General features: G+C 41.7%; 1 protein-coding gene across 1 annotated transcript in view; it reads right to left on the bottom strand.

Moving 5' to 3' along the window:
* The window catches only part of TSPAN9 (tetraspanin 9), a 469239-nt gene that overhangs the window by 379759 nt on the left and 64656 nt on the right, over positions 1–24824 (bottom strand). Inside the window, exon 2 of the mRNA XM_077266492.1 lies at positions 22644–22704. The gene's annotated coding sequence lies outside the window, so the exon portion shown is untranslated. The remainder of the gene's footprint in view (positions 1–22643; positions 22705–24824) is intronic.

Raw genomic sequence — 24824 nt, forward strand, 5'->3', positions numbered from 1 at the left:
CACTCCTCACAGAAGGGTAAAACTGGTGGGCGGATAGAAAGTTAGAGAGACGCTGACTGGGCTTTGCCCAGGCAACACCTGTCAAGCAGACAGGGGGAAAGGAGGAACATCTGAGCTGCAGACAGAGGGTCCCTGTCAGGGGTGGGATCCTGACAGAGGCCTAGCGAGACAGAAAGCTATGGAGCTGCACCTGCCCCACGTGCGACAGCATCCTAAGAAAGGACACGAAGAGAAGTGTATTGTAGAGGGTGAGAAACGAAGTCACAGCACAAGGAGATAATACCGGGAGGAGTTCTGCCCCAAGATCGTCAGCCTCCTTCTGAGGCGCGTAGCCGGTGGCCGGAACACCGAGGGAGTAATTGACTCTATGCATTACTTCAGAGACCGGCAGGACAGTCAATTCCAAGTTGGCTGCCTGACCTTAACACCTAAGAAGACACAGTGGCAACTTGTGGGGGTCGGGGCATCTCTAGGGTCCCTATAAACAAGCCTCAGGCCATCAGTCAAACGGGTTTGTCCTATCCATACCATCTGGGGGACAGAGAAGAAGAAATAACATCTAGAACATCTACAAGAGTTGTGAGGACCTTACCGAGTTGCTCAGCAGGGAGGGACTACAACAACACACAGGCGCTAGTCGGAAGGCTACTAATTTCCACCTGGATAAGGGAACTCTGGATTTGCCTTCGGACCGGTCGGACTCTGTCAACCCTGTGGTCTGTACCCTGGACTGTGGATGCTGAAGTCTTCAGTAAAAGGTAGAGACTGCAACCTTGTGTCCTCGTTATTCCCGGCGCCTTACATCGTCCACCATCACATCTACACTATTGGGAAACCCAGGGGACACACTTCACCTGTGGGAAGGTATACCATCTAGCTGCCATCACATCATCCCCAGTGGACCCCTAAGCAATGTCGGTCACCCTGACCGAATACCACAGGTGGCGTCACGAACATTATCCCACACAAACTTTCCCTTTCATCGGACGCCCCTCTAAGTGCCACGGTACCGGGTCGGGCCACCGTGACACCCCCGCAGAACACTGAAGGACCCGGTGCCAAGTACCCCATTGCCCTTGACGTGGGGGCGATCCACATATACTCTGTACGAAACTAGAAAATACATTCTTCAATAAAAATAATTATAAACTAAATAATACTTTACTGAACTAGATCTTAAGTTCTCCATAAAACTAGATGTTTCTACTTAAGTAGACCATAATTTCTCCACTGACAAGAATATAGTTCTTCCACTGAAGTAGGTAAGTTCTCTACTAAAGGAAAAAGATTGTTTCATTGAATAAGATTAAAGGCTCTTAATTCAACTAGACCATTAGTTTTCCACTAGACTAAAACATGAGGTTGTCAATAAACTTCACTAAATTATTTTTTACCAAACTAGACCACAGGGTCTACACAGACGTAGACCATAGTTTCTCCACTGAACTACATAAAAGAGTCTCCATTGAAGTGATCCTAAGGCTTTCATTAATCAAAATCATAAGCCTCTACTGAGCTACATGCTAGACTTTCCACTGTGTTAGAACATAAAAAACTACACTAATCTAGAACACAATGTCCCTAATGTCCTAGGCCTTCGAGACGTAGAGTCTTCATGAAATCATCAGGTTTACAATGAACTAACCTATAGTATTACTAAAGTACTTTACAGGTCTTTAGTGAACTAGCACATGGAGTTTCCACTAAACTAAATCATAAGTTTTCTAACTAAATAAACAATAGAGTCCTTGCTAAACTAAACCCTATGGTCTACACAACACTGAAACATAAGGAGACATAGAGTCTCTACCAAACTTAACCATAAGCTCTCTACTGTGGTAAACCATAGGGTCCTCAATGAACTAAACCATAGCATATCTATAGATCTGGAACATAAGAAGTCTCGACCCAGCTAAACCATAAAATCTCAACAGAAGTAAACTATAGGGTCATTGTTGGACTACTCCATCGTATCTACAGAGCCATAACATAAGATCTGGATGGATCTAAAACACAGAGACTCTACAGGACTAAACCATGAGCTCTCAACAGAAGTAAACCATAGAGTATCTACAGATCTAGAATATAAGATCTGTTTTAAGTTAAAGCATAGTGTTTTGACTGAAATATACATGAAATTTTGTACAGAAGTAAACCATAGGGTCCTCGTTGAAGTAAAACCTGTTGTGAAATTGGGCTCCCCCGGTGGCCACTGGTGGAATTGAACTGGTGTGCATCATCCTCTCTGTTCACCTGTTTCCATCAGGATGTGGGAGTCGCTATTTAGCCTTGCTCCTCTGTCACTTCCATGCCGGTCAACATTGTAATCAGAAGCCTTTCTGTGCATGTTCCTGCTGCTAGACAACTCCCAGCTAAGTTGGACTTAGTCCTTGTTTGTTTTTGCATTTTGCTCCAGTTCACAGCTGTAGTTTCGTTTCTGTGTCTGGAAAGCTCTTGTGATCTGAAATTGCCACTCTGATGTTATGAGTTAATACTAGAGTCTTAAAGTAATTTCAGGATGGTATTTTGATAGGGTTTTCAGCTGACCATGAAAGTGCCCTTTCTGTCTTCCTGCTATCTAGTAAGCGGACCTCAATTTTGCTAAACCTATTTTCATACTACGTTTGTCATTTCATCTAAAATCACCGCCAATATTTGTGGGGGCCTCTGTCTGCCTTTCGGGGAAATTTCTCTAGAGGTGAGCCAGGACTATATTTTCCTCTGCCAGGATTAGTTAGTCCTCCGGCCGGCGCTGGGCGTCTAGGGATAAAATGCAGGCTACGCTACCCGGCTACTGTTAGTTGTGCGGCAGGTTTAGTTCATGGTCAGTTTAGTTTCCATCCTTCCAAGAGCTAGTTCGTATGTTTGCTGGGCTATGTTCTCTTGCCATTGGGAACCATAACAAAAACCATAGGGTGTTTACAAAGCTAGAACCTAAGATCTATACGGATCTAGAACACAAAGTCACGTCCAAACTAAGCCATAAGGTCTCTGCAGAAGTGTACTATGAGGTTTTTGTTACACTAAGCCACAGAATATCTATGGAGCTTAAATATAAGAGTTGTACTGAACTATACCAAACTATACTATAAACAAACCACAGAGTCTGTGCTGATATAAACCATAAAGTATCTACAGAGCTGAGAAATTGGTCAGTACTCATCTAGAACACGGTCTCTAGAGAACTTAACCTTAAGATCTTTATAGAAGGAAACCATAGGATATTCAATTAATTTGAACACTGGCTCTTCATTAAAGGGAAGGGTCCTTACTAAACTAATTAATTGGAAGCCCTGTATGTTACTCTATAGAGTTTTCATTTAACTAAACCAAATTTCATTTTTCTAAGGAGAACCTACTTTTTGACCATACTCTGCCTCAGCGTCAGTCTTTACGGCACCTACGTTATTATTCGACCAGGAGTCTCAGGATCGACATGGCAATTAGGTTTTTTCTTTACAGAAGAGTGTTTTAAACCAATGAATGACATTTTTTTGGAATAACATATGAAGAACATGATGTCTGCAATCTATAGGAGATCCTTGGCCAAACTGTTGATAGGTGGTCGGAACCTAAAATTGGAATTGCCAGATGACTTTAAAATGTAAGTGTCACACAAGATGGAAAGGCTTTATTTTTTAGGGAAAAATCCATCCCATAAATGTTTATTACCATCAGTATAATGAGGTTAGTCGGTTTTGAGCATGCACACATATTTTCTAGCCACCACAATTATAATGGAGCAGCTGTCAAATGTACTAACGTTAATTGATATTAAAATACATTTAACCATGTGATTGTAAGCTCCACATTCAACGGCGTCCGCGCTGCCATCTGCAGATTTTGGCGTCATTAAGTGCAGACTACGGATTCTACCGTTCTGCTGTAAAAATTCAATATTCAAAATACTAAGTACTGTCACATTTCTTTTTACTGTACTCAAGGGCTAGTTTATGAAAAGCCATGAAAACAAATGCCTTTTGCAGATCCATAAAACCATAATGGAGACAGCGTCTAGTAAATGAAATGCTTTAGAAAAAAAATAAGAGCGGTAATGGCCTCCACAAGTATTGAGAGGGTTTGTGGGCTCATAACTCAAATATTTCACTCATTAAAACAAATGTACCAATTCACGCCATTAGCTAAAGGGACACATGTCATGTACGGAGTTTACAAAGAGCAACTGGCCCCAACCTTGCGTGAAAGTCATCATGGTTTTCTGCCTTGAATGTAAATGAATATTTTCCAACAAATATCACCCATTTTGCCAGGAGAGGGCAAGGATAAGTTTTGGGAGGTCCCTTTTAGACCTAATTCCTGTAATAAAACCAACTATTTGACTATCTATAGTGTACATTGCTCTTTCTAGCACTTGTATTATTCTTCTACATGTTTATCCTTCCCTTAAATTATCTGAGGTGTCTCCTGTGTTGGTATTTTGGTTATGTACTTTCTATATTGGTGATGTACTTCCAGTTTTGATTAGGTACTTCGTGTTTTGTTTTGGTACTTTCTGAGTGGTGAGATACTTTCTGTTTTGGCTAGTTACTTCCTGGTTTGATTAGGTACTTCCTGTTTTGGTTGGGTACTTTCTGAGTGGTAAGATACTTCCTGTTTTGGTTAGGTACTTCCTGGTTTGATTAGATTCTTCCTGTTTTGGTTGAATAGTTTCTGATTGTGAGATACTTCCTGATTTGGTAAGGTACTTCCTCTACTGGTGAGGTACTTCCTGTATTGATGAAGTACTTCCTGATTTGTTAAAGAGCTTACTGTTTTGGTGAGGGCTCTTGAAGACCTAATTCCTATAAAACACCAAACAATTGACTACCTATGCCTTCCTCTGGTTCTTTAAGTATAGAAATTATTCTTGTTTGCCTTTCAGTTATCTCTCAATTATCTAAAGTACTTGCTTTATTGGTGAGGTACTTCTTGTACAGGTGGCACAATTGCTGCGATCATGATGGATTTCCTGTCTTGTTAAGTAATCTCCTGTTCTAATGAGATTTTTCTTGTATTGGTGAGGCCCCTTTCAGACCAAAAATATAAAATAAAGTAACTGACTAGAGTTTACTCTGTTCCTCTAGGCATAAACATTATCTTTCTATATGTTCACCTTTCCCTTAGCTCTCAATTATCTGATGTACTTCCTGTTTTGTTGAGGTACTTCATGTATTGGTGAGATACTTCCTGTGTTGATGGGGTACTTCCAGTTTTGATAATGAACTTCCTGTTTTAGTGAGTCACTTCCTGTATTGGTAAGGTCCCTTTGAGACCTAAATCCTGTACTAAAAGCAACTAATTGACTACCTATAGTTTACTCTGTTCCTTTAAGTATGTAACTTCTCCTTGATTGTCTTACACTTAGCTCTCAGTTATGTAAAGTACATGCTTTATTGGTCAGGTACTTCCTGCTTTTGTTAGGTACTTCCTGTATTGGGGACATACTTCATGTAATGATGAAGTCCTTCCTGCTTTGGTAAGGAACTTTCTGTTCTGGTGAGGTACTTGCTGTATTGATGACATATTTTATGTAGTTATGAGGTACGTCCTGTTTTGTTAAGGAACTTCCTGTATTGGTAAGGAACTTCCTGTATTGGTAAGGAACTTCCTGTATCGGTGAGGGTCCTTTGAGACCTAATTACTGTAATAAAACCAACTAATTGACTACCTAGATTACGCTGCTCTTTTAAGCATAGGAATTTCCTTTCTACTTCTTTCGTTGCATTGCACTTAGATTTCAATTATCTAAAGTACTTGTTTTATTGGTGAGATATTTCTTGTCTTCATTAGGTATTTCCTGCCATATTTGTGTAATACTTCCAGCAATTATTATGTACGTCCAGATTTGGTAAGGAACTTCCTCTTTTGGTGAGGAACTTCATGAACTGGTGCAATGATTCACATAATGAAGAAGCATTTCCTATTTTGGTAAGGAACTTCCTCTTTTGGTGAGGTATTTCCCAGATTCATGAAATACTTGCTGTAATGATTTCTATTTCCTGTTTGGGCAATGAACTTCCTGTTTTGGTTATTTTTTTTCCTGTATGGGTAAGGCCCTTTTCAGACCTCATTCCTGTAATAAAACCAACTTATTGACTACCTATAGTTTGCTCCTTTAAGCATAGAAATCCTACTTTTACATGTTCACCTTGCCCTTTAGCTCTCAATTATCTGAGATGTTTGCTATAATACTGTAGCTAGGACCTTCCTGTTTTTGAGAGGTACTTCCTGTACTACTTAGTTCCTTCTTATTTTGGTGAGGTACTTCCTGTATTGGTGAGATACTTTTTATTTTTGTGAAGAACATCCTGTTTTGGTGAGTTGCTTTCTGCTTGGTAAGGAACTTCTTGTTTAGAAGACGTACTTTCTGTACTGGTTAGGTACTTCAGATTTTTTTGTGGTACTTCCTCTATTGGTGAGGTAATTTCTGTTTATTTTGTAAGGAACTTCCTGTTTTGGAGAGGTACTTCCTGTACTGGGTAAATATTTGGTATTTTGGTGTGGTACGTCCTGTATTGGTAAGGTAATTACTGTTTTTTTTTTGTAAGTAACATCCTATTTTGGAGAGGTTCTTCCTGTACTGGTTAGATATTTGGTATTTTGGTCCTGTATTGGTAAGGTAATTCCTGTTTTTTTAGGGATCTTACTGCTTTTGGTAAGCTACTTCCTGTATTGTTGACTATGACGGTTCCAAAGATAGTGGCTTTTGTATTTTCTGCTAATTTTTATGGTCTTTACTAATGGGGGGGCATTACTCACACGATCCTATGGTGCGTGTCTTTAGCTGTACTGCATAATTACCATATGAGCCAAACCCCCTCATTAAAGACCATAAAAATTACCAGCAAATAAAAAGTCCATATCTCTGGAACCATATTGGATATTTTAAAAAAAAAGCTGAACAAAATGCTTAGGGAAAAAGAGTAAAAACTGGCCACGTTTGACCTTCTGACAGTTCCTATTTAAAGGGCAGCTCCACCATTTTGCACGATGTGCCTTTATTTAACACTTTTTACATATTGCCAACCAGCATTTTATCTGTCTCCGCAACACATTCTCCCATATCTGTAATTCCATCTAGCAATAAAAATGCTTAAAAATTAACATTCCCCCTCAACATATGTTGTTTACCCACAATGATATATTCGAAAACCAAATATTTGCATAAATGTTTAATCTGTACAAATCCGCGCGTGTTCTAATAAGCCGTCTTTGCGGATCTAAAATTGTGTATTTTGCTGCGTCGTAAATACTCACTGTAGTCGACGACTGTAAATTTACAGGAACAAATATGAATATGAAATGAATTAAAAGGATGGCGGTGGGAAATGATGAAACGCTGAACAGCAAAACCTACAAAAATATTCTGTCTGCGACACCGTCATGTTTCCTCCAGTACAGTTAGGATTTTCGTAACCTGGGGCAATAATTCCACTCACTGCCCCCTTCTGGATATTCAAGATAACAGCCAACTGGACATCCAGATGACTTGTACGTTGGAGTTAAAATATTGGTTAGCAGGGTTCATAAACGTAAAGATTGCAAATTTATTAAATTGTCACATGTGATGTGCTAAATTAGGTGTATTTTAGACACATTTCTGTACCATTTCCAATTAATCTGCTTAACTTGCGGTCCGGTGCCTGGTGTAAAGCATAATCCTTCCCCAGGAGCAGAAATGCCAAGACAAATTACAGTAACTGGGGGCGGATCTTTGTCCCTACAGGAAGTGGCGGCGGATCTTTGTCTCTACAGGAAGTGGTGGCGGATCTTTGTCTCTACAGGAAGTGGTGGCAGATCTTTGTCTCTACAGGAAGTGGGGGGCAGGTCTAAGTTTTTCTAAAGGTGATGGGGTGGGTCCCTGTCTCTATACAGGAAATAGGGGAGGTCTTTGTCTCCCTACAGGAAGTGGTGTTTTTTGTTTTAATCTCTACAAGAATTGGGGGGCAGGTTTAAGTTTTTCTAAAGGTGATGGGGTGGGTCCCTGTCTCTCTACAGGAAATAGGGGTGGTCTTTGCCTCTCTACAAGAAGTGGTGGCGGGTCTTTATCTCTACAGGAAGTGGGGGGCAGGTTTAAGTTTTTCTAAAGGTGATGGGGCAGGTCTCTGTCTCTCTACAGGAAATAGGGATGGTCTTTGTCACCCTGCAAGAAGTGGTGGTGGGTCTTTTTTCTTTACAAGAAGTAGGGGTAAGGCCTTTGTTTTTCTTTAGGAAGTGGTGATGGGACTTTATTTCTCAACTGGAGATAGAGGTCAGGTCTTTGTTTCTTTACAGGAGATGTAACAGGTCTTTGTCTCTTCAGGTGGTGGGGTGGGTTTTTATTGCTTTATAAGTAGGGCAGTTCTTTGTCTTCAGGAATAATGTGTGAGTTTTCCTTTCTCTACAGGAATTGGGGGAGAACCTTTATCTCAACGGGAAGTGGAGTGGGTCTTTGTCGCTCTTCACCAAGGAGGGCGGATCTTTTCTATCTACAGGAAGTAAATGTAGGACCTTTGTCTCTCTACATTAAGTGGGGATGGATCTCTGTTTCTCCATAGAAGGTGGGTTGGGACTTGACTCTCTACAGGGAGTAAGGGGGATCTTTCTCTCTCTACAGGAAGTTGGGGTGGGGCCTTTGTATCTCTACAGGAAGTGGGGATGAGTCTTTGTTTCTCTACTTGAGATGGGAGGCAAATCTTTGCTCTAACTGAGGTTGGATTGATTTTTGCCTCTCTACAGGAAGTAGGTCAGGTCATTAACTTTCTACAGGAAAAGGGGGGGTTGTTTCCTACAATAAATGGGGGTAAGTCTCTGTCTCTGTACAGGAAGTTGGGATAGGACCTTTTTCTCTCTAGAAAAAGTAAGGATGGGTCTTTGTTTCACTACAGAAGATGGGGACGAATCTTTGTCTCTGTACCAGAGGTGGTGTGTATTTTTGCATCTCTACCAGAAGTAAGGCAGGTCTTTGTCTTTCTAGTACAAGTTGGGGAGGGTTTTTATTTCATACAGGAAGTAAGGGTGGCACTTTGTCTCTTTACGGGAAGTAGGGGCGGGACTGTGTCTCTTTGTTCCTGCTCTTCTCTGTGTCAAACTGCATTCAGACATAACATAAAGGCCTGCAAACAGGCCATTGGAGCTATGAAGGCCAGTAACGGACAAAAAGGAACTTCCAGCTCTTGTAGTAACTGAATAATGCTAATAAAATTGATCACTGCTGTTGTTAACATTCCGAGCATGAGTATATAGACAGTTTTTGACCATATTAGACTGATATATCTTCTTATGAAGGATGGGGGCAGCATGATCACGTTTCTCGATAGGTTTTGATTGGTTCATTTTAAAAATCTACAATGAACTGATTCAGCACAGAACTGGTTAAAAAAAAGGAGTAAAAAGTCACATGACAAAAGAAAATGTCACAAATGCTTGAATTCCAAAGTCATTACCCCCCCTAGCTCACCAAACACGGGTGAATATCACGGAAATTGAAACAATCCAAGAAGTATTTAGCGTGACCATCTCTAGTGTAATCAAGCATGGTTCGGCGATGAGGCAAGCGCTTGGTGAAGCAGCTGTGATTGTCGGGGATGTCACTGCAACTCTACACCCAGCTATGATAGAAAATATAGATCAGCGGAGCAGAAACCCAGGGACTTCCAAAAAGATCAATCAGCGGCTCAAGTTATGTTCACGGAGCTCAAGTTTGTAGCGTGAAATGGTATTTGTTCTTTAATCTGTGCACTGTTAGGCGGAAAGGTGGACCTGCACTGGTCATAGATGGCCACATGCTGGTCATCGTACTAAGGGTACATTCCCATAAAGCAAAAAAACTGCTGCGCTTTACATTACCAGCATTAAAAATGCTAAAGATTTCCGCAGTATAATTTGACCAGTTCTGCGGATGTGAAATCTGTGGCATGTCCATTTTTTCTTCAGATTTAATTGCATATTTTTGCAATGATACCTCCAGCGATAAACGATTCTTAATTAAAATGTTTGGCCCCGATAAAATAATAAAGCTTATACTCAACACCCATGTCGGCGCCATTCCCACTGTGACGGCGGTGTTGTGACACCGGCGTCCAATCAGCGCTGGCATAACTGCCTTATATAAGGTATTTCACCCAGTAGTGCCAATCGCTTTATTCCAAAAGTGGCATCCCCTCAAGTGCTGGGTTTCTGTCCAGAACATGACCACAGATAGGTGGGCAGGTAAAATGTCCTGCTCATCAGCGGTCTACATTGAATATCACCAGATTCTAATTCCAAGCTTAGAATGATTGGAAATAAGTCTGGTTACATGTCCGTCCATTATTGGCCTTGTTCTGGATCGGACTGCGGCATTGTGCGGAGGCAGCGTTTTTAAAATAAGGAGATCTTCACTGTTGGGATAAATCCATTATTTGAGGCAGTGTATTCAATTTATGATTTTTCCAAACCCTTTAAAGGGCTTTCGAACACTTTGGACAAACCTTAGTCCTCATTTTTTACACGTCAGTGTAAAAACTGAGTTTCATCAGTGATTTTTAGTTTGAGTTTCACCCGAATTTGGTTCGAGTTTGGTCAAAGCATCATCAGTTATTCTCGTATGTGAAAAATGTTTTCTATATGACAATCGATGAAAATCGGACCATACTCAGGTGCTTTCCGATTTTTTCACAGACCCGTAGACTTACATTGCCGATTCTGATCCAACACTTGGACTTGTCTTCGCGACTTTGCATGGATCAATCACCCCATTCAGGTAGGTATGAGTGCTATCTGTGAAAAATAGATATTACACTTGTATGCCGGATGTAGGCTTTACTTGTTGAAGGATCTCTCAACAATAAGATGACCCTATCTCTGAAACTGGCACCCCCAATTATCAGCTGTTATCTGTGAAGAAACCAAGCAGTAACTATTTAATTTTTCTGTAGTTCCACCACTGAGGATACAAAGCATTACAGATTACCTGTAAAATTTAATAGGTGGCTTGTGTAATGCAGGACAGGGCAGGTCCTCCAGAGTTAGAGATGCTCTTTGGGTCTCCATCATGACCAACAGATGAAGATCCTGTGCAGAGGACGCCCAATAGGGTGTATGAAAATGTGTTCTCCAAACTAGAGAAGCTCTTTAAAATTGATGACCTCCTGTCTTCTTTTTGCAGATGATTCTTGTGCCAAAAAATGACTTAAAAAGGATGTCCAGGCCTTTTTTTTTGCAATGGCCTAAAAGGGTTAGGGTTAAGGTGAACCCTAGCCCTGACCCCACTAAAAGGCAGGTAGTTGCTAACTTTCATTGACCGCTACCGCCAGCAATTAGGCTGCTCCACGTCAACAGAGCAGCTCTTCTTCTTCTGGGCTGCTCTGTCAATAAGGGGTGATTTCTAACATCTTGTTGATTGATGGCTTCCCGCAGTTAGGCAGCGGGGAGCTGGCTGTCAATCAGCATGACGTCACACCCAGATAAGAGAGCAGAGCAGAAGAGACATGACATCAGCAGAAGCCGCTGAGTCGCCGGCAGAAGCGGTTTGTGACCAATGTTTGCTGGTGGACATCGGCAATGGGTACTACCTGCCTGTTAGTTCTCAAGAACATTGCTAAAAAAAAAATCCCAGATAATCATTGTCTTGTAGCTAGAGATGAGCAAAATGTTTTGCAGGACCCTGGCTTATTGGCTAGGTTGGGTGCGACGTTATGTCTGGGACGTTGCACCGGGCTGACTAATCAAAAGATAAGTCAGGGATGCCGGTGGGTAGGAGAAGGTTTGTAGGGTTCTAGTAAGGTGGCCATGTTCTAGCAAAGATTTTTTTGCTCAATCCGAGCAGCAGTCAATAAGTATGGATACACATAACCCATACATCACAGCTCGATCTGCTTTAACTATGTTCACAATTCTCCCGAAAATACAGACCTTTAGAAAGTTACAACGCAGCTGTCCAAATAGATGTGTTACTTCCACTATGAAGGCTCGCTCTTTGACGTCCCATCCCACAAAAGTGCTTCACATTAACAAGATATATATATATATATACTGAGCACAACTCCTTCCCTTCTCTCCGTAAAATGAGAATTTATATTATACCATTGGTGATGTCGCGGATTTATTATAGGAGAGAATTCGCCTCCCCACGACCCCACCGGGCTGTGATGAGTACGTAGACCCTGAATAGAGAGGTCTGTTTTTGCAGAGCGTAAGGCACATTGGGGGATATAGAGTTGCCCTGATCCTTCAGGAATATGTTACTTTATATCGGCATTTATATGGCTTTTTATGACTTATGCCAAAGCGGAAAATACATGTACTACCGGTTCTCAGCTATTCTTTATGTATTGCCAACAAAAGTTTGTCGCTATTACATACCAGCATGCCGGTCTTTATACTGTTTTTTTATATGACTTTTTACTGTTTTTTTCCCCAATGTTCTCTTAAATAAAGCATTTACATTTTGTTTATTGAACCCGTAGAATATGATCCATCATCTGGTCTTATTATGTTTTCATCCACTCGCTTATAAAAATAGTATAAAGTAAGCGTGGGGACGCACGGCAAACAAAATCTAATCCGAGAAATGGGGATAACAACCATGACCATTCCAGCATGCTTAGGGCCGAGTAGAAGTTGACATGAAGGTCATGGGAACCATAACTTTAGTTTCTTGTTGCCCTGAAGCTTCTTATGGTGGTGAACACTGCCAATTGGGGATCCATTCAAATTTTAGCCAAGGGTCAAAAAGGCTACTCTTTAAGGCTATAAACTTTCGATGCTTAAGGTTTTGGCTTATTTTTCATAGTCATTCGTCTAAGGTTTTTCTGACTCTTTTAGGAGATGTGATCAGTGGTGATTTGAGGCGAGGAAAAAGATTTGAACTTCCTTGGCCGGAATCCTTGGCGCCTTTTTGAGATTACTAGGTCCCGCAACGTCATGACTTTGTACGTGTTGCACTTCAAGACGCCACGTGAGGACTAGTGGTTAGGAGCATAGAAAACGCAAGAGGCGCCAGGATGCCGGAATTTGAGTTCTGGCTGAGGATGTTCCCATTCTTCTGGTCTACATACCGTGGGTTGCCGAAGTTGACGTTGGACCAGGGTAGTGTCCATCTTCTTGCTCATCTCTAGTGGTGATGGTTGGGGCAGTTCTGAGACCCCCCTCACTCAATAACCCTTAAAGAGAGGGGGATGCAGTAGATGAAGGGGTTGTCTCATAGCCAACATTTAGCAGCTATCCACAAAATTGGTCATAAATGAATGATCATTGGGGCTCTAGTGCTGAGACCCCATTCAATCCCCAAAAGAGGGGCACAAATTCTCTGGTGTGAATGGAACGGTAATGAGATTGTATAACCACCACTACTATAGACAGTGAATGGGTGAGTAGTTGCACATGCTTGCAAGCATTTTATTCCCACAGAGGACTTTTGGACCATTGGTTTCATTGGTTGGACCACTAGTGATCATACATTTATCATCTATCCTGTGGATGTATATGGGACAACACATTTAAAGAGATTCTGTCAGCACGTCAAAAAGTGTCCAGTTTGTGCTCTTATTTTATTCCCACTGATCCCTTGAGTATTTTGTTTTTTGTGTTTTTCCAATCTGTAATACCATTCCAGAGATATGAGCCTTTTTAATCAGTGATTTTTAAGGTCTTAATAAGTGGGTGTGGCTTACAGGCTGATCTTGCAGAGCAGCCTAAAGACACGCCCCCTGAGAATCCTGTGAGCCACGCCTCCCACTGAAGGCCATAAAAAATAGCACCTAAATAAAATGACATATCTCAGGGACCGTATGTTGGATTTTCAAAAAACAAAAAATAGAATACTCAGGGGAGCAGCAAGAATTAAATATGACCAAAATTGGACACTTTTGACATGTTGACTGGTCCACTTTAAGAACCTGAACACAGGCCATAGAAAGCAGTTATAGAGTCTAAGCCATAAAGATCCGAACTAGGGGTATTCTTTAGCCTGATGCCACTTTCCGTTTGTTCCCTTGGGCGGCTCAGACTTGTCTCCATATATATGGCAGCGCAATGGACCTTGTCTTCCTCACTTTCAGCATGACAGACATGAATCACGCTACCTCAACCTTGATGAGCCAAGAAGATGCAGACCCTGTGTATCGATAATTACCAACAGTCCAAAAATAGTTGGGACTATGCTAATTTTTGGAGGCATGGTCCCAGTAAAAAAGGATTAGGTTTGAATAAATTCTACCCAAGTGGGCGTTCACTTTTAAGATTCATGGGTGGTCTTGTAGGCGGGGCTTACAATTCCTATTTTACCAACTGGGATGTGGCTAAATATGTTACACGGCCATCTAGACCACTAGAGGTGACATTTGGGCCACAATGAACCTTTGTCCTAGAGTATCACATGGGTTGATGGGTTGATACATGGGTCATGTTGGGTTGATATTTTCAAGTCTAGGTAAAATCTACCCAGAAAACAAAGATTACAGGAAATTTCAACACCAGGAGGCATAAATAGCAAAGCTTTAGCACAACAGTAAAACATGGAGGATCCCAGTATATGGATAATTTATTATAGCCCGCGCATTGCTTGTATCACATAGGAGCGCAGCGCATTCCTCATGATCTAATGATTAGTACGAACCGAGCGGCCTGAACGGCAGCTGAGGCGTTTACAAGAGCTGGCAATCTTCCCGAAGCTTCACTGCAAATTCTGCATGCAAATTAAATGAATTGTGATTTGCTTCATTAACTCAGAACTGATGTATTGCACCGGTCTCGCATTTTTGCAGACATACACGAAAAAAAAAAAAAAAATCATGCTGAGGTTTACAGGCTACAACTCAGTATGAATATTTTTTTTTCCCATTCTTGTTTTTTTTTTTCTTGAACTAAAATTAATTGGGATGATTGCGGATCCACGATCGTAATCGTAAGGAGTCTTATTTGTAACAGCATCATACATAAGACGCTAACAGGATGTCATACATAAGTGACATATGTTTTAGGCGCCATCTAGTGGTGGTTGGTGAAGCTGCAGAGACAGAAAAGGAAAATCTATAGGTTCTCGTTGGGGTCAAATTAAGGAAAAATTCTGTTATTAGTTGAAGTGGTAAAAAATTATCTTTTTCCTGTTCTGTACCTAAAGGAGCGAAATACCAACCTGCTTCCTGGTAAGTAATTAATTTAGTAGGTACAGACATTACCAATTTTAAAAAAGGTAAAAGGAACCAGTTTTAGCTCTTACTTTATTCCCCCTGTTCCCATGAGTATTCAGTTTTTTTATTTTCTAAAATCTGCCATACGGTTCCAGAGATATGAGCCTTTTATATTTGGTGCAATTATTATTTTTTTGTTCTACACAAGGGGGCGTGGCTCAAAAGTTAATCATGCAGATCATTCTACAGACACGCCCCCGCGGAATCCTTGGTGAAGACCATAAAAATTATAACTAAATATCTCCGGAACCGTATGGTGGATTTGAAAAAATAAAAAAACGGAATACTCAGGGGAGTAGCGGGAATAAAATCAATGCAAAATCTGGACATGTATGACTGGTCCTCTTTAACTGGTCTCCTCCATGACCTGTATGGCTTGTTAATCAGGACAGGTTAAATGTCTACAAAGATATGCTTATTCACTGGCAATAAGGAGATATCTTGACAATTTCTTCTTACTTCTTGAACTTTCTGGTATACAATAATAAAGGTTAATTTACATATCCCTTTAAGACAAGATGGCTTCCATAAATCACCTATTAGTTAAAATATGGGGGGAGTACCAACTGATGTCAGTTACAGAGGATCTGCCAGCTATCCGGACATGTCTGCTACATTTTTCATAAAATAACAATTTTGCAGTATTTTTTCTTAGAACTCTATGTCGTACTTATATTATTCTTTCTGGAAATCAATTAAATTGACATTTCCATTGCAAGTAGGCTGTGTCCCTAAACAGTCTGATTTCTGAGCATAAGGGACTGACCCTATTGACAAAGGGGAATTGTAACACCCATTTGGCAATTTATTCATACATTTCCAGGAGGAATAACAGAGGAACAACACAACGTAAAATATTAAGAATTTTTACGAAATTTTATTTTACATGGACTATCAGTATTGACTCACATCCTGCCAGCACTGACTGGTCCTTTTTAATGGGGTATTGTACACTTATGCAATATCCATGGAACCCACAGGGCCCCATGAAATGATGCTGGGAATACACAAGCGGCTTCTCTCTCTAGTCACTAGTACAGAATTCTTAAAAAGTTTCCCTGCTCTTTGGACTGCCCATACAAATTAATGGAGAGACTATCAGGAAGTACTACTGTAGCCTGTATAAAAGCCGAGGCAAGGAATGCAGCAGCTGGTTCATCGTGAATCTGGAAAGTGAGAGGACGTCATAGCTTAGCCAAACAGGGAGTAAAAACCAGGATCGGACCACAAAGGTTCGCATGACTATAGCAGAAGTGCTGCACACTGCACGGACCTGGTGAGATCCTGAAAATTCTGAACCCATCTTGCATATTTTCCTCCTTGTTTTGTAGGGGAAATGTCTGACCATATCAGGTTCTCCTCCGGCACTTGTTAGTGCTGCCTTCTCCATAATGGCTGCTGATGGAGGAGCATGTGACCACATCTGTCCATTTGAAGTATTTTAGAGCTGGTCACAAGCTCCTCTATTAGCAGCCATTTTCAGAGTTCTGTGCAGTCAGTGAGGAAGAAGGAAAACCTGTAATATTTATATATTAGTAATTGCCACCAAATCATGTCCGCAGTACAGTTAAAGAGGACAACTCCTTAAAGAGAATCTGTCCTATGGTTTTTCATATGTAATCTGAGAGCAGCATGATGTAGGAGCTGAGACCCTGAATCCAACGATGTGTCACTTTGCTGCCCTACATGCTGTCATTTTAAAAAAAAACCACAGTTTTCTCTGCTGCAGATCTAACATTTCTCGGAATGCTGAGCTGTGTATAACCCCGCCCACATCCCTGATTGGCAGTTTCTGTAAGGATACACAGAAAGCAGCCAATCAGTGGTGGAGGTGGGGTTGGACTAGGAGGCATGAGACACCTAGTCCTGTTGTGATAATCTCCTGCTGATAAAACACTGATCTTATTGCAACAACAACACAGCCTAGTAAGTGACACATCATTGAAATCAAGGTCTCTGCCCCTACATCATGCTGCTCTCAGATTACACAATGACAACCTGCTGATAGGTTCCTTTTAAAGTCATGCTTCCAGGAACACCCCCCAAAAAAACACTTTGGAGCAAGATTTTGCTAAATTCTGCCCCTTTTATCGTCTGACCAGACAACCACCTTAGTCGTCATGGTCCTGAAACAACCAGTCCTGTAAAAATCCTACACAAAAAAAGAAGGTTTTATCCCCTACTAATCAATTCTATCCTCACTTGGAGACTGTCCAAAGCCCCTACCACTCATATTAAGGGGTGGGGCTTATCAATCTCTCCTCCTACTGGAGGCGGTGCAAAGGGGAGAGGCTCCTGCTGCAGTCAGTTTTCGTACAGGCGCACACAGAACAGTGAGAATAAGAAGGGTGTCCATGGCTGAGGTCATGAGACACACGGAGAAGACTTCTTTCTACGATTCTCAAAGTTTTCATTGATGAAGAACAGTGAGATATATTTTCTAATTTTTATGTCATGGATATAAACTCCCTATAAACCGTCTCCGACATATCCTAATTCATCGGCACACTGCGGAGAGGTCTGCAGATGGAGCTGTTGACTTGTCATTTTCGCACGCAGAGGTTTCGCAGACGATGTGTCACGCGCCGAGCCCTGATATGACAACCTGGCAGACACAAAGCGCAGACACTGCTCCCATTGTGACAGCAGCTTATTCTGCATGCACGGTGCGCGAGGTATGTGAACCTCTCGGCTGAGCGGCTACAAATGTAAACGAAACTCCGAGAGAGGTCTGTGACATTTACTACTAGATATACACGTTATAATGTCAGAGCATTAACATAACACTGGGGAAGCGATCATGGTGGAGACATGTTCAAAATACTAATGATCTCTCTCTGAGAAGGGTTTTTCAATGAAGAAAAATGAGCCATTTAGTCCCAAAATTAAAGATTGTGAAATAAACCTGCGCTAACCACTAGGGGGAGCTGAAGAGCTTACAGCGTATTCTTTATAAAGCCTGTGAAATAAACCTGCGCTAACCACTAGGGGGAGCTGAAGAGCTTACAGCGTATTCCTTATAAAGCCTGTGAAATAAACCTGCGCTAACCACTAGAGGGAGCTGAGGAGCTTACAGTGTATTATTTATAAAGCCTGTGAAATAAACCTGCGCTAACCACTAGGGGGAGCTGAGGAGCTTACAGCGTATTCCTTATAAAGCCTGTGAAATAAACCTGTGCTAACCACTAGAGGGAGCTGAGGAGCTTACAGCTTATTCCTTATAAAGCCTGTGAAATAAACCTGCGCTAACCACTAGGGGGAGCTGAGGAGCTTACAGTGTATTATTTATAAAGCCTGTGAAATAAACCTGCGCTAACCACTAGAGGGAGCTGAGGAGCTTACAGCTTATTCCTTATAAAGCCTGTGAAATAAACCTGCGCTAACCACTAGAGGGAGCTGAGGAGCTTACAGTGTATTATTTATAAAGCCTGTGAAATAAACCTGTGCTAACCACTAGGGGGAGCTGAGGAGCTTACAGTGTATTATTTATAAAGCCTGTGAAATAAACCTGCGCTAACCACTAGGGGGAGCTGAGGAGCTTACAGCTTATTCCTTATAAAGCCTGTGAAATAAACCTGCGCTAACCACTAGGGGGAGCTGAGGAGCTTACAGCTTATTCCTTATAAAGCCTGTGAAATAAACCTGCGCTAACCACTAGGGGGAGCTGAGGAGCTTACAGCGTATTCCTTATAAAGCCTGTGAAATAAACCTGCGCTAACCACTAGGGGGAGCTGAGGAGCTTACAGTGTATTCTTTATAAAACCTGTGAAATAAACCTGCACTAACCACTAGGGGGAGCTGAGGAGCTTACAGCGTATTCTTTATAAAGCCTGTGAAATAAACCTGTGCTAACCACTAGGGGGAGCTGAGGAGCTTACAGCGTATTCCTTATAAAGCCTGTGAAATAAACCTGCGCTAACCACTAGGGGGAGCTGAAGAGCTTACAGTGTATTCTTTATAAAGCCTGTGAAATAAACCTGTGCTAACCACTAGGGGGAGCTGAGGAGCTTACAGCGTATTCCTTATAAAGCCTGTGAAATAAACCTGCATTAACCACTAGAGGGAGCTGAAGAGCTTACAGTGTATTATTTATAAAGCCTTTGAAATAATCCTGTGCTAACCACTAGAGGGAGCTGAGGAGCTTACAGCGTATTCCTTATAAAGCCTGTGAAATAAACCTGTGCTAACCACTAGGGGGAGCTGAGGAGCTTACAGCGTATTCCTTATAAAGCCTGTGAAATAAACCTGCATTAACCACTAGAGGGAGCTGAAGAGCTTACAGCGTATTCCTTATAAAGCCTGTGAAATAATCCTGTGCTAACCACTAGGGGGAGCTGAGGAGCTTACAGCGTATTCCTTATAAAGCCTGTGAAATAATCCTGTGCTAACCACTAGGGGGAGCTGAGGAGCTTACAGCGTATTCCTTATAAAGCCTGTGAAATAAACTTGTGCTAACCACTAGGGGGAGCTGAGGAGCTTACAGCTTATTCTTTATACAATTATCTAAATACTAGATGGTGGCCCAATGCTAACGCATCGGGTATTCTAGAATATGTATGTCCACGTAGTGTATTGCCCAGTCACGTAGTATATTGCCCAGCCACCTATGTCACAGGTTAAAAAAATAAAAAATAAACATATTCACCTTCCGCAGGTGCGTTGTAGTTCTGTCGCCTGTGTGCGGTGCAGGCGGCAGCTTCCGGTCCCAGGGTGTGATAACGTCGCGGTCACGTGAACGTGACATCATGGCAGGTCCTTCTCGCAGACCATCCTTGCCACCGGAACCTGCCGCTTGCATGGAGGGGTCACCGGAGCATCGCGAGGAGCGGGAAAGGCCGCGGAAGGTGAGTATATAATGATTTTTTATTTTTTTAATTATTTTTAACATTACATTTTTTACTATAGTAAAAACTTGGTCACACAGGGTTAATAGCGGCGGTAACGGAGTGAGTTACCCGCAGCATAACGCGGTCCGTTACCACTGGCATTAACCCTGTGTGAGCCGTGACTGCGGGGAGTATGGAGCAGGGCGCCGGGCACTGACTGCAGGGGAGTAGGGAGGGACTAATCGGACTGTGGCCGTCGCTGATTGATCGCGGCAGCCATGACAGGCAGCTGGCGAGACCAATCAGCGACGTGGGATTTCCTTGACGGAAGTTGCCGACAGAAAGACAGAAAAACGGAAGTACCCCTTAGACAATTATATATATAGATGCAGTATGTGCCCTCCAGTGGTCATTATAGGCAAATAGAGTTGAATCATTTTAAGGGTACATGTACTTTTATACAACACCTGTTGAAGCACATGGTCTTGATGATCTTATTCAACAAAGTAAAAACTGCTTCTGGAGCTTATATCCGATCAATTGTCTAGGAATCACCTGATTCGCATGGTCTGTAATTTGCCATCCAATTTTCTTCTGCACTACAGGTGCGTGGACTTAATTTCCCTAACTTCCCAGCAGGCATTGCGTCTGCCACTGTCCACTGGCATGCCAGCTCTGCAATGAAAACCCACTTCTCTATTCAGTTTGAAATATGGAAAGGCGGGAGTAGAGAAAAAAAAACAACCTCACTTTCTTGCATGGAGACAAAGAGCCATCTCACTTCTTCTATAGCAGAGGGGCAGAACTCCAGCCCTCAAGAGCCACCGGGAGAGCATGTTTTCAGGATTTCCTTGGCTTTGCACAAGGTGTTGGAATCATCACCTGTGCTGGCGATTACATTATCATCTGTGCAATACTAAGGAAATCCTGAACACATGCACTGTTGGTGGCCCTTGAGGGCTGGAGTGGTGCTCCTCTGCTCTAGAGAGACAAAGACTTGCCTCTACTTCCTGCAGAAGAATAAAACACCACCCCCACTTCCTGCAGAAGGACAAAAAACCACCCCGACTTCCTGCAGAAGGACAAAAAAACACCCCCACTTTCTGCGGAAGGACAAAAATACACCCCCACTTTTTGCAGGACAAAAAACCACCCACACATCCTGCAGAAGGACAAAAAACCACCCCCACTTCCTGCAGAAGGACAAAAAACCACACCCACTTCCTGCAGAAGGATAAAAAACCACACCCACTTCCTGCAGAAGGATAAAAAACCACACCCACTTCCTGCGGAAGTGCAGAAAACCACCCCCACTTCCTGCAGAAGGACAAAAAAACACCTCCACTTCCTGCAGAAGGACAAAAAAACACCCCCGCTTCCTGTAGAGATAAGTACCCTCCCCCACTTCCTGTAGAGAGACAAAGACCACCGCACTTCCTATAGTGTGTCTTGGTGTCTCTGTTGCTAGTGATATCCGGGATTAAGACGACTTCATTTTTATATAAAGTGACCAGCAGTTTTCCTATTTACGATATTATCTGTCAAATGGGGAAGTTGTCTGAAAGTACAAGGAGCCTTTAATTCTGGTTTTGTACTGAAGATTTGGATCTCTTGTTACCCTGGTATAATTATGTTGTTTTCCATAGTTTGAAGAATCAAAATAGTAAGTGTCTTGTAGTTTATCTCCCTGGGGTCCAAAAGAAAAACTAAACAAAGAAAATGCACAAAACATATTTCCTGCAATTATATAATCTCCTTTTGTCTCATCTTAAAATTAAAGCTGAGAATCATGTGAAGAACCGTTCTCTGTGTGCGTCAGGATATCAGCTCCCCCTCCTCTTGTGTCGCGCTGTAAGACAACTGACTGCAGCAGGAGCCTCTCCCCTCTGCCCTGTCTGCAGGAGGACAAGTAGGACTTAGCCTTGCCCTTACAATTTTTCACTCGTGCTTAAGAAAGGGGATTGGCCCCAGAATCATTTCATAGGTGGGTTGATATCCGTTCTCCTCCTTTGCAGCCTCTAACTGGACACCAAAACTAGATGACTTTTTCCCAAAACAGCGCCACCCTTAGGATGTTTCTGGTATTGCATTCCATCCCCACTTAATTAAATGGGGATAAGCCGGGTACATCCCATGGACAAGAGTGGTGCTACTTATGGAACAAAAATGGTCCAGTTCTGGAGTATACTTTAGACTAACACCCCATTCCATGTCCCGGAAGACCCCTTTAAGAATTGCCAGTGGCTGTGAGACATCAGTAGAGTATGGCTGGCCTAACTCTTAAGGACCTGCTTCAACACTTGTGGATATTTTTTAAGCAATTTTTCGTCTTATGGTATTTATTGACTTCTTTTGCACCCCAAATTTTTCAAATAAAGTACACATGGTTCATGAAAATGCAAAAATTTTGAGTATTTTTAAAAAGTCACAATTATTAACTTTTAAGTCACAATGTTTGCCGAAAATAACTGGAATAACCCTAAACCATACTGGCAATGAAAAAAAAAAGGGGGAACACATACATAATAGACTTTACAAAAAAAGGTGAAAAATGGAGGAAGATTTAGGCGTAAAATGAAAAACATCAAAAACTAGACAAAAAAGGCGCAAATGCAAATAATAATGAATGTGGCAGACTAAGCTATTTCCTAAGCATTCTTCTTACCCCTCCGTCCTGCTTTTTTTCCAACTGGAGCCCCGAGACGCGTCTGTTTTCTTTTTTCTTTCTAGAAAAAGAGAGAAAATGAAAAAAATCAACAAATTATCATAAAAGTCCTAAAGTCAGCGGAAACACGGGTCGTGACGGAGCAGAGAGGTAGTAAAAGCTGGAAGGATCATTTTTCATTTCATCCAGCACAGCAGGTGACTCCATATTTAATGTGAGGCGTGAAATACGATTACATATTACGGTAATGTACAAAAGTATTAAGGCACATGGTATATCGAAAGTGGCCGCAATGACCGACACGGCTGGAAAATCTGGACAACCCCTTTAAAGCATATAGTATCCAGCTCTGGGTTTGGTTTCTCCAATTCCTACCAATATCAGCTCACATTCCCTGCAGTGACCTCTGCAGGCGAGATGTGGGATTACATGGCGCCAACTCAAAATAATTGGTCACAATTAATCTGCCCATATTGGGTCCAATTTTATTCCTGCCACTGCCCTTAGTAGTCTGCTTTTTTTTTCTTTTTTTTTTAAATCCGCCATATGGTTCTAGAGATATGGACTTTTACATTGAGCATCCATTTTTATGATCCGTACAAGGGGGTGTGGCTCACAGGACAATAGTGCAGAGAAGCCTAAGGACACGCCCCTGAGGATCCTGTGAGACACGCCCCTTTGATAAAGGCATAAAATTTACACTAAATAAAAAAGTCAGTATCTCAGGAACTCTATGGCTGATTTCAACCTAGTGATAGGTCCTCTGTAAGCCTTCCTCAGGAACAAAAATAACGAAGACAAGGCTTATGGTAACCCCACCCCTTTTAGGAGCGGAAAATGCCCAAGTTAGATTTTGTTTCCAAAATGTTAGGATCATCCAGGCAAATTCATGACTGTCAACTTTGGAAATCTGGTATGATATACTACACAATGAAGTTAGTGAATACACTATTTGGCTGTACCAAGGCAGAGGTGGTTTAGAGCATAAAACCTATAATTTTAGCCCAAACCTCTCTAAAGGAGTCAGAACTCTCTAAATTCCCTGCTTCCCTTTAAACTCAACTGCTTGATCAAATTTTGATTGCCTGAACTCACCACTAGGGGGAGCTCACAAATCTAATAATAAATCAATATGTCGTGAGCTCCATCTAGTGGAGCTAGATGTAATTTCCCAATCTAAAATTCTGTTTGCCTGAAGCATCCACTAGGGGGAGCTCACAAACCTAATTATAAATCTGTATGCAGTGAGGTCATCCTTGTGGTGTTGAATACAATTTCGCAACTTAATATTCTGTTGCCTGCATCCATTTAAATTCCGTTTCCCCTTATGCAGCTGAACTGTTTGATAAAATTTTGATTGCCCGCAATCACTACTAGAGGAGAGCTCAGAAACTTAATGTTAAAACCATATATAGTGAGTTCCCGCTATTGGAGGCAGGTATAACTTTACAATTTAAAATTCTGGTGCCTTAAACCTTCATTAGAGGGAGCTCACAAACTCAATATTAAATCTATATGTAGTGAGCTCCTCCTAGTGGAGGCAGATATAATTTCATAATTTAAAATTCATATACCTCCAATCACCACTAGAGGGAGCACACAAACTCAATTAAACCCATATGCAGTGAGCTCCCCCTAGTGGAGGAAGATATAATTACACAATTTAAAATTGTAGTGCCTGCAATCACCATTAGAGGGGGCTCACAAACTCCATATGAAACCCTTTTACAGTGAGCTCCCCCTAGTAGAGGAAGATATAACTTCGCAATTTAAAATTATGCTGACTGAAACCATCACTAGAAGGAGCTCACAAACTCAACATTAAACTCATATACAGTAAGTCCCCCCCTAGTGGAAGAAGATATAATTTTATAACTTGAAATTCTGTTGCCATCAGCCATCACTAGAGGGAGCTCACAAACTCAATAGTAAACCCTTAAAGAGTGAGCTTCCACTAGTGGAGGCATATATAATGTCACAATCTAAAATTATATGTTGCCCGCAACCAACAGCAGAAAGCATTCACAAACTCAATACTAAAACCTTATGCAGTGAGCTCCTCCTAGTGGAGGCAGATGTAATTTCACTATTTAAAATTTTGCTGCCTTCAACCATCACTAAAGGGAGATCACATACTCAATACTAAACCCTTACAGAATGAGCTCCCCCTAGTGGAAGTAG

The sequence above is a fragment of the Ranitomeya variabilis genome, chromosome 5 (genome assembly GCF_051348905.1).
Source record: "Ranitomeya variabilis isolate aRanVar5 chromosome 5, aRanVar5.hap1, whole genome shotgun sequence".
Taxonomy (NCBI): Eukaryota; Metazoa; Chordata; class Amphibia; order Anura; family Dendrobatidae; genus Ranitomeya; species Ranitomeya variabilis.